The sequence below is a fragment of the Nannospalax galili genome, unplaced genomic scaffold, assembly GCF_000622305.1.
Source record: "Nannospalax galili isolate Female #2095 unplaced genomic scaffold, S.galili_v1.0 scaffold4277, whole genome shotgun sequence".
In the NCBI taxonomy this organism is placed as follows: Eukaryota; Metazoa; Chordata; class Mammalia; order Rodentia; family Spalacidae; genus Nannospalax; species Nannospalax galili.
In genome coordinates, this window is record NW_008339449.1 from 37,813 (window position 1) to 47,642 (window position 9,830).

General features: G+C 36.9%; 1 long non-coding RNA gene across 2 annotated transcripts in view; it reads right to left on the reverse strand.

The window, feature by feature from the left end:
• Positions 1-287: 287 nt before the first annotated feature.
• LOC103735064 overlaps positions 288-9,830 on the reverse strand; it is a 19,375-nt gene continuing 9,832 nt past the window's right edge. The window contains exons 2-4 of one of the 2 annotated variants that reach the window (XR_607316.1): positions 5,051-5,394; positions 1,370-1,653; positions 288-578 (exon numbers count right to left, since the gene is read on the reverse strand). This is a non-coding gene — a long non-coding RNA (uncharacterized LOC103735064). Of the gene's footprint in view, positions 579-1,369; positions 1,654-5,043; positions 5,395-9,830 lie in introns of both variants that reach the window. The other variant, XR_607317.1, reaches the window with a different exon arrangement.

A 9,830-nucleotide genomic window follows, 5' to 3' on the forward strand; every position in this document is an offset into this window, starting at 1 on the left:
AGAGAGAGAGAGAGAGAGAGAGAGAGAGAGAGAAAGAGAGAGAGATTTAAGAAATTGGTATACTTGTACACTTGATACGGAAGCTTGGCAAATAGAAAATTTGTAAGAGGCATCTGAGAGCTGGAGAGCCAGGCAGGATTGCAAAGATGGTATACTGACCGGATTTCTTCTTACTCAGGGTTGTTAGCCTTAGGACCTCAGGTGATTAGATGAGTCACCCCCACATTAAGAAGTATGTTTCATTGAACACAATTTTAATTGTTAATCTCATCTGAAAATCACCTCCACAGAATAACCATAATAATGTTTTTCAAAATACCTAGGCACAGTCGCCATGTCAAGTGGACACATTAGATTCACCCTTACGTGACCTGTATAGACATCGTGTGGAAGAATTTCTTCTTTGCTGATACTGCAAACAGGGGAAGCAGAAGGTAGAGATGCCCAGCTCATGACTTGCATTTTCTTCTTAGCAAGGTCGAGGTGTAGCACGTGGAAAGTCAAGCACCAGGCCTTTTCCATGTAGACGCATCATGTTACATTCATTGAATTTTAGTCTGCTTTGCAATAATATACATCTGAAGGTATGGGGGGGCAGAAAAATTATCATCCAGGAAACTCAAGACTTCACCTACAAAGACTGCCTATGGGGATTTTTTATACCTAATCCTATTTTACAGATACAGAAAGTAAAATATAGAGAGATTAAGTAATTCTGTCACTATATAAGGCTAATGAGAATAAATAGAGTTTAACAGATTTTAAACTTTATCATATGCTGTCTTATTAAAACTGTATTTAATAATAATATATGCTTACAAACACAAGTATTTAAGATTTTTTTCCATTCATTACATATTTCAAATTCATTATAATGAGCATATTTATTCCTACATTAGCATATCCAAAATTGCTTTAAAGACAAAACTTGGCTTTGTGTCAACTTACAATGCATATAGAAATTTGAGGCATAAAAGGCTCATTTATTGTTTTAAAAGAAAATTTCAAAATGTGTAAGAAGGTTAATCATCTAATGAGTTTTATCTTGGTCAAAGTTGCACTGGAGTATTTCTGACATAAGGAAAGTTAGACTTATGGAACTCTAGTACTTAAATATTTCTCTGCTGGAGATGGTCAGCAGTCAGGGCAATACCTGCTGCATACATTCCAGTCTTTCCTGATTATGCTTCTGATAGGGTTAGAGCATCCACATGAAGCAGCATCCACATGAAGACTACTATCACTGGACTTAGGAGTCATAACTTCTACCTCAACAAGCCAGGTTCAAGCACCTGTCCTCAAAAAGTCAATTAAAAGAGCCACATTAATAGTGAAAAGCAGGAAAAAGAAATTTATTTAATGTGACTACCTTAGATAGAGGGACAAAGAGATCCAGTGACGCTCTGCTCCCCAAAGTTCATCTTCAGTATCCTGAAGGGGAGGGAGGGTTTGATCAGAAAGCAATCGTTGACATGCAGGTCCTTGTCAATCACTGTCTTGGCTCCAAGTTTCTCCTGTAAGGTCTTCTGACAAATCATAAATCTTTCTCCAGAAGATAAGACATCTGGATGGGCCAGAGACTCAGCCAATTCCTCACTCTTCAAGAAATTCCTGGGAAAATTCTAATTTCTTAGGGTTCATTCCTTTAATAGTCTGAAACCAAAGAGGGGAACACAAGTATTTCTTTCTATATAGTCATTTCTACTGGACAGGCTGGTAATACTCTATCACCCTTGCCTAGAAAGCTCATGCAACAGGCCTCTCTCATATTCTCTAAGATGAAGACTGTCCTGAGGGAAAACAGCTTAGCTGAAAGATTCATAGCCATTCAGCTGAATTTCAAAGACATTAGATGGATTTCTACAAGACTTAAGTCAGCTTTGAAGAAAAATACTTATGCTGGACATACAGAGTAGTTGTTATTCCAGAACACTTGCTAAGTCATTTATAATGTTCCAGGCCTTTATGACTGTTTATGAAGCATTTCTTACACACCCATAATCACATGCCAGATACACGTGACACAAATGTATACTGACAGCTTGATTGGATTATTAGACAAATTATAATTGTGGCATGGAAAATGTGGAAAAATTTTCATGATAAAGGACCACATTTTTTTTTGTCTTTTTGAGACAGGTTCTTCTTGTAGCCCCAGCTGTCCTGAAACTCAGTATTTAGACCAGGCTGGCCTAGAACTCACAAATATCTGCCTGCCTCTGCCTCCCAAGTTCTGGGATTAAAGGCGTGTACCACCATGCCCAACTAAGGACTTTGATTTTTATGACAGCTATAATCTATCAAACAATGCTTTTGATTCCATGGCATTTCCACACAATATCTTAAGCAGAACTCAATTTAATTATCTGAGATTTAGTTCGTGTTTATTTTTTGATATTACTTCTCAGTTTTTTTGTTGCATTATAACCTTTTAAAAGTATATTTTGAAATAAATGGTTTATAGACAGAAATTTCACACCTTTGGCATACAGTTGTATGAGGTGTTGTAAATTAATCATTTTATGTTGACAAACCAAATAGAGGATCTAAAACAATAGCAACCCTAAAACTTCTCTCAAGCAACCTCATTTGCATTTGGTCCTAGGTGTCTCAACCCCTTCAAATTACTGATCTGTTCTATTTGGGAATTTTTATTGCTTTCCTTATATAACTGCTTCTTTTGTGCTACTTAAACGTCTTTGTAACATAGATATAGGTAGCAAACAGCTGAAAACATATTCAACTATGAACATGACACAAAACAATTCATGTTGCTTGCCACAGGCAGTGTTTGAGAAATGAATATAATGTCCCAGCTCTACTATTGGTTCAACCACTTGGTTGAAATTTTATTATTGGTGCTACAGTATCTTATTGTTGCAATAACATCAGTCACCGTCAATGTACTTTACAGAAAATGCAGTTGAAAACTTTCATTTTGAAATCATAATAAGTTCGTGTCCAATGGTAAGAAATAAGGGAAATACATGACTTGGAATATAAAGAATGCAAACAAATAAAGAGTAACTCTCATAGGCCGTGCTTACAAGACACAAATGGACTTTACCCAAGGAGATCTTAGTGTACTTATGAAATTCATTTTATATTTGATTGGGTATAATTTTTAAAAATTTCCTATAATATCAAAAAGGCCAAAAAAAGTAAATACACTGTAATATTTCAATTAGGAATAAATTTTAAACCTTTTATAATCTATGTATATATTTTAGTCATTTTAGAATATCAAAAAATTTTAGCAACTTAATATTTTAGTGATTATACTTTGTAAAAACTCTCATTCACAAGTATTGATGAGGCTTCTCTGAGACTTAGCCTAACTAAATTTTGGACTTCACCTTTGGTATGTGTCCTTGCAAATTCAGTTTTAGGAAAATGATCTTTCTATGGTGCCAACACCATGCAGCAGAGAAAGTGAGACTTTGCCCTGCGTGTTGAAAACCGGTTGTCTATAGAAAATGGTTTCATTTGCCTCTTAATTGCCTTCCTTGGATCTACATTTTCACAGTTGCATGTTAGGCGCTCTTTCATTTGTGCATGAATTTCAACAGTAGCTTAATAACTTATGAATACAAAAAAATCTGATCATTGATAGGTATTTTTTTAACACATTAGCTAATTTGTTAAGAATTACCATGTTAATATGAACTTCCAGCTCAGTATCATTGGATATCAGCCCATAAGGGTAGATGTTACTTAGATCTTGTATTAGTTACTTTTCTGTTGCTGTGATAGAAAAACCATGATCAAGGCTACTTATAGAAGGAAAAGTCTGTTGGGCTTAAAGGTTTTAGAGAGATAAGAGTCCGTTAAGGTTGAGGAGGCATGGCAGGGCGCCCCTGAGCAGAAACTGAGTGGTCTCATCTTCAAGCGGGTCCAGGAAGCAAGGAGCAAAATGAGAAGTAGAATGAGACCATAGGCCTTCAAAGAGGTCTATGTGTTATAGGTTTGGTCCCTGCCACTTCAGAGGTAGTGCAATCTTTAGGGTCCAATGAAAGGAAGTTAGGGCACCTGAAGGTGATTTGTCAATGTTAGCATGCTGGTCTGTTGCTCTTTTGTTTTTCCTTGCTTTTCAGCTCCCACAGGTAAGAAAGTCAGGAGTCCTGTGACCCTCCTGACGATCTGTGCCAACACAGGTCTAGAGCAATAGGGCCAAGAATCCACACACTGAGACCTCTAAACCATGAGCAAAAATAATCCTTTCCTCCTTACAACTACTTTATCTCAGGAGTTTGTTATAGGCACAGCAAGCTGAATAGCTCAGTAGATGTCCTGCACTTTCATATTAGAATGAGATGACTTAATTGGCCCTCTTTAATTATGATATCCATTGCAAGAGTTTATAGATGCCCTTCACCTCCCAGGTAGCAGGGCTACAGCTCTGTTCTACCAGGCCCAGCTCTTCCTTCTACCCTATGTTATTTCTGCTTAGATTTTTAATTAAAAAATTATCTCAGAACTGATGAGTGCTGACTGAAACTTTCATGTTGGTTGTTTCAAAATCCTTGTGTGATCATTCGCATAACTGATTTGCTTGGACTCTTTCGTTACCAGTTTTTAATTTTATCACTGCCATTTTGGATGTAGTGTCACATGTCTCAGGATCCTGTTTAAATATTTTATTTGGGGTCTGTGTTGGGTCATTCAGGATTCAGTTTCTTGCTCATTCTTCTTACCACCTCTCAAGCACTGTTTCTTTTCACATAGGAACTATGGAAGTTAGACTTTTCTCATCCATGATGACACTTTTTAAATTTTGTTTTTAAGTTTATGTATTGGTTTATTTGTGTGTGTGTGTGTGTGTGTGTGTGTGTGTGTGTGTGTGTGTGTTTCTGTGTGAGCAAGCTGTTCCACAATGTGTGGGTGGAGGTCAAAGGAAACCTTTCAGAGAATCTGTTTACTGTTTCCAACATTTAGGATCTGGGTACTGAACGCAGGTGTCACCAGGCTTGGTGACAGGTATCCTTATCCACTGAGCCACTTTGGCAGCCCCATGCTGGCCTTTAAATTAGGTTACCTACTCACGTCTCACCGACTGAGTTAAGGTACAAATTCAAATTCCCTTGAGACAGAAGGCAGGTAGGATGATCCGATTTACTTCATCTGCGCAGGGCTGGGTTGGAAAGTTATTTTCTGCGGGGCTCTGATAAGAACAAGAGGAAGACAGAAGGAATCACAATGTCAGCTACTTTGTATTCCCACCAGTTCATTCCATTCCACAGTGCAAAAGAGGTGTGAAACGCAGGCTTGGCTCTTCACTATGTCCATGTTAAATGAAGATAGAGTGAAGATTCAGCAGGGCATGGTGGGCAGATCCCTGGAAGATCAGCCTGGGCCATTTAGTGACTTCCTAACTGGGCTGGGACTAGAGACACCCTGTCAAAAACAAAACAAATAAAAATCAGAGTTAACATCCAAAGCACTGTCTCATCCTATTTATTCAGCCATGTCCAGTCTCCCTGAACCAAGGTTGTAGTGAGTCTAGCTCCTTGGTCCTGGACAGAGGCAAATGATGAGTGCCCTCAACACCCAGGACTTACAGCTTGATCCTTCTGCATTCTCTCAGAAAGGACATTGGAGTACTGACCACTGCTTCTGAGAGAGAAATGAGAGATAGACATTTATGGTTGATGCTGGCACTACCTGGGCAGAAGACTCAGAGTGCCAGGCTATAGTGTGCTGTGTGTCAGGGGAAGATGAGATCTCTGCTTGATCTCTAAGCACTGCAACAAGAAATGGATCACTGCCACTTGCAGACAGAACTAGTAGGAGCTAAGCCTTGTACAACACCAAAGGGCAAGGGTTGAGGAATGTGGCAATTGTCCTGCTTCCACTGGTATTTACTTGCACTAGGCAAGCTTGCCATGACATTCTCACCTCAGTGACTCACAATTCCTTGTTTTGGGGTTAGGGTCAGGAGGCTTTCATTGGAAATCTTTCAGTTTTTGCTTATTCTTAGTTGTAGGCTTGTCAAAGCTAAAAGAAAAATGAGGCAACTTTAAAAAACATATATTATTCACTATTCCCTGAGAAATGCCTCCTTCTGCATTTGTCCAGGCTGGTTTGTTGAGTGAGAAGACAAGAGGAAAATGGAGCCACTCTTCCTGACACCTGCCATACACTCCACTGATGAGTGTCAGGCCTCTTATTACCTTTACTTCCACAAATTTTGATCTTGGATGAGGAGGAGGTAGCTGCTGACAGCCAGTAGAGAGAAAACACTGGGGAGAGAAGAGAGAGGAAAGCCTGGCCTCCTTCCCCTCAATGCCAGTAAGGCTGAGATTTAATCAGAAGATGTTGTTGGTGACTTGTGAATTACATGACAGTGGGATTTCTGTTAATGAATTGGAAGACTTGGACACAAGACAATAAGATTGTTAATGAAGCAATGGAATCCAAGAGAATATTTCCAGAGTCTGGGAACAATTGATCCTTCTGAATAATATCTGACATAGTGGTGGGAGGAAATGCTATGTACTGACCAGTGAGCTCATCAGCTTCAACACAAGCTGAAGAGTATTAAGCTTTGTATGGAGAAAGAATTGGCAGACACTGTCTTCTGAGTGATGCATCATTGAATGATCAGCATAACTTAAGAAACTAAAGGTAATCAATCACTTCTTCCCAGAACAATTCCATTAATAACTTCTTAGAAATATATTAAACAGGGACTGGGGAGATGGTTCAGTGGTTAAAAATACTGGCTGCTCTTGCAGAGGACCTAGGTTTACTTCCCAACATTCATATGGAGACTAACAACAGTCTATAACTTCAGTTCTAAAGGAATCCAACATCCTCTTCTGATCTCCATGGGCCTTGCATGACTCGGGTACACTTATACACATGCAAGCAATACACTCATGCATATAAAATAAAAATAATAAGTAAAGTACTTTTTTAAAATTTACGTCAAACAGAACACATTTTAATCACTCAGTGCAATCAACATTTTGCTGCTTATGTTATATTAAACTTAAGATATCTGAATGTTTTGTTTCAAATTAGAAGCCTTAAATATATCATCCTTAAGATAGGCTAATGTGTTAGCTATTATTCTGTTGCTGGGATAAAGCACCATGACTAAAAGAGACTTATAGGAGAAAGTGTTTATTTTGGCTTGCAGTTCCAGAGGGATGAATCCTTCATGTTGGGGAGGCATGTCAGTAAGCAGCAGGCATGGCCGCAGGACCAGGAACCTGAGAGCTCACATCTTCAACCTATAGCTTGGGCTAGGCTATGAACTTTCAAAGCCCATTCCCAGTGACACACTTCCTCCAGCAAAGCTCCACCTCTTGAAGATTCCATGATCTCCCAAGTAGCACTGCTAACTGGGGACAAAGTGTTCAAATACATGAGCCTATGGGGACATTTCTCATTCAAGCTACTACACTTAGGAGCTTCAAAAATATGAGTAAACAAAAGAATTAATTCACAAATTTTATGAAACCTTCAAAGAAGATCTACAACCAATACTACTTAAATTATTCAAAGATAGAAACAGGGAGAACTCTCAAACTCCTATGAAGCCAGCATCACTCTAATACCAAAACTAGGAAAAGATACAACCAAAAAATAAAAATAAATAAAAACAAACAAACAAAAATAACCACACAAAAAACTATAGACCCATAGATAAAAAAATACTTGCAAACTGCATACAGGCACATATCAAAAAGATCATCTACCATGATCAAGTGAGGCATTATTCCAGAAATGCAGAAATGGTTCAATACATGTATGCTAATAAATGAAGCAAATCATATAAACAAACTAAAAGACAAAAGTCAAATGGTCATCACCATATATGCAGAAAAGGCCTTTGGCAAAATCCAACATGCACTTTTGTTAAATATCTCAGAAGGATTGTTCTAGAGGAAACACACTTCAACATAATTAAACCTATATACAACAAATTGACAGCTAACATCATCCTAAATGGAGAAAAACTGGAAACATCCCCATTAAAATCAGAAACCAGATAAAGATATCCATTATTTCCAGTCTTTAAAAAAACATAGAGCTTGAAACTTTTGTTAGAGCAATAAGACAAAAGAAGGAAATTAAAGGAGTATTAACTGAAAAGAAGAGGTCAAGTTATCTATATTTGCAGATGACAAGATATGTAACAGATCCCAAGAATTCCACCAAAAACTCTTTGAAATGATTAACACTTTCAGCAAAGTGATAAGTTACAAAATCAGTCTATGAAAATTAGTAACATTTCTATATACCAATAACAAGTAATTGGAGAAAGAGTAAGTAGAAGCCCTCCAATTCAAAAAAGACTAAAAATTAATATCTAGGAATAAACTTAAACAAAGACATTAAAGATCTCTACAATGTAAATTCTAAATCTTTGAAGAAAGAGATTGAAGAATACACCAGGATATGGAAGGATCTCCCATGCTCATGAACTAGAAGAGAATTAATATTGTGAAAATGACCATCCTTTCAAAAGCAATCTATGGATTCAGTGCAATCCCAAACAAAATCTACATGACATTCTTCACAGAATTAGGAAAAAGTCCTAAAATTCATATGGAATAAGAAAAGATCAGTAAAAGCTAAAGTAATCCTAAGCACAAAGAACAATGCTGGGAGAACTACAATATCAAATCTCAAACTATATTACAGTGCTAAAGTCATAAAACTGCATGGTATTGGCACAAAGAGGACACATAGATGAATGGAACAAGTGTGCATGCAATTTCAGCCACATGATATTTGACAAAGGTGCTAAAAACACACATTAGAGTAAAAACAGAATCTTCATCAAATGATGCTTTCAAAGCTGGATCTCCATCTGTAGAAGAATGAAACTAGATCCTATCTTTCACCCTGAGCAAAAGTCAATTCCAAATGGATCAAAAACCTCAATGTGAAATCTGAAACTCTGAAAGTGTTAGAAGAAAACATAGGCAGTCCCCTGAAAAATATAGGTGCAGGAAAGGACTTTCTAAATCAGACATCAGTTGCTCAAGAACCAAGGGGACTTCATTAAAATAAACAAGTGGAACTTCATTAAAATAAAAATATTTTGTATTGCAAAACAAGGCAAAATGAAACAAACAAACAAAAATGAAAACCAAGGAAATAAAGCGATAACCCACAGAGCAGTAGAAAATCTTCACCAGTCAAACATCTGACAGAGGATTAATATTCAGAATATATAACAAACTCAAAAAGCAAAGAATCAAGAAAAAATTACCGACTTAAAAACAGGCTATGAATGTGAACAGGGAGTTTTCAAAATAAATAATAAAGAAGAATAAAAAACAGCTTTAAAAAGCGCTCAACATTATTAGTAATTAGAGAAATGTAAATTAAAATCACTTTAAAATTTTATCTTACTCCAGTCATCTATGTGTCCTCTTTTGTGCCAATATCACGCAGTTTTATGACTTTAGCACTGTAATATAGTTTGAGATTTGATGTTGTAGTTCCCCCAGCATTGTTCTTTGTGCTTAGGATTACTTTAGCTTTTACTGATTCTTTCTTATTCCATATGAATTTTAAGATTTTTTCCTAATTCTGTGAAGAATGTCATGTAGATTTTGTTTGGGATTGCATTGAATCCATAGATTGCTTTTGAAAGGATGGTCATTTTCACAATATTAATTCTCTTCTAGTTCATGAGCATGGGAGGTCCTTCCATATCCTGGTGTCTTCCTCAATCTCTTTCTTCAAAGATTTAGAATTTACATTGTAGAGATCTTTAATGCCTTTGTTTAAGTTTATTCCTAGATATTAGTTTTTTAGTCTATTTTGAATTGGAGGGTTTCTACTTACTCTTTCTCCAATTACTTGTTATT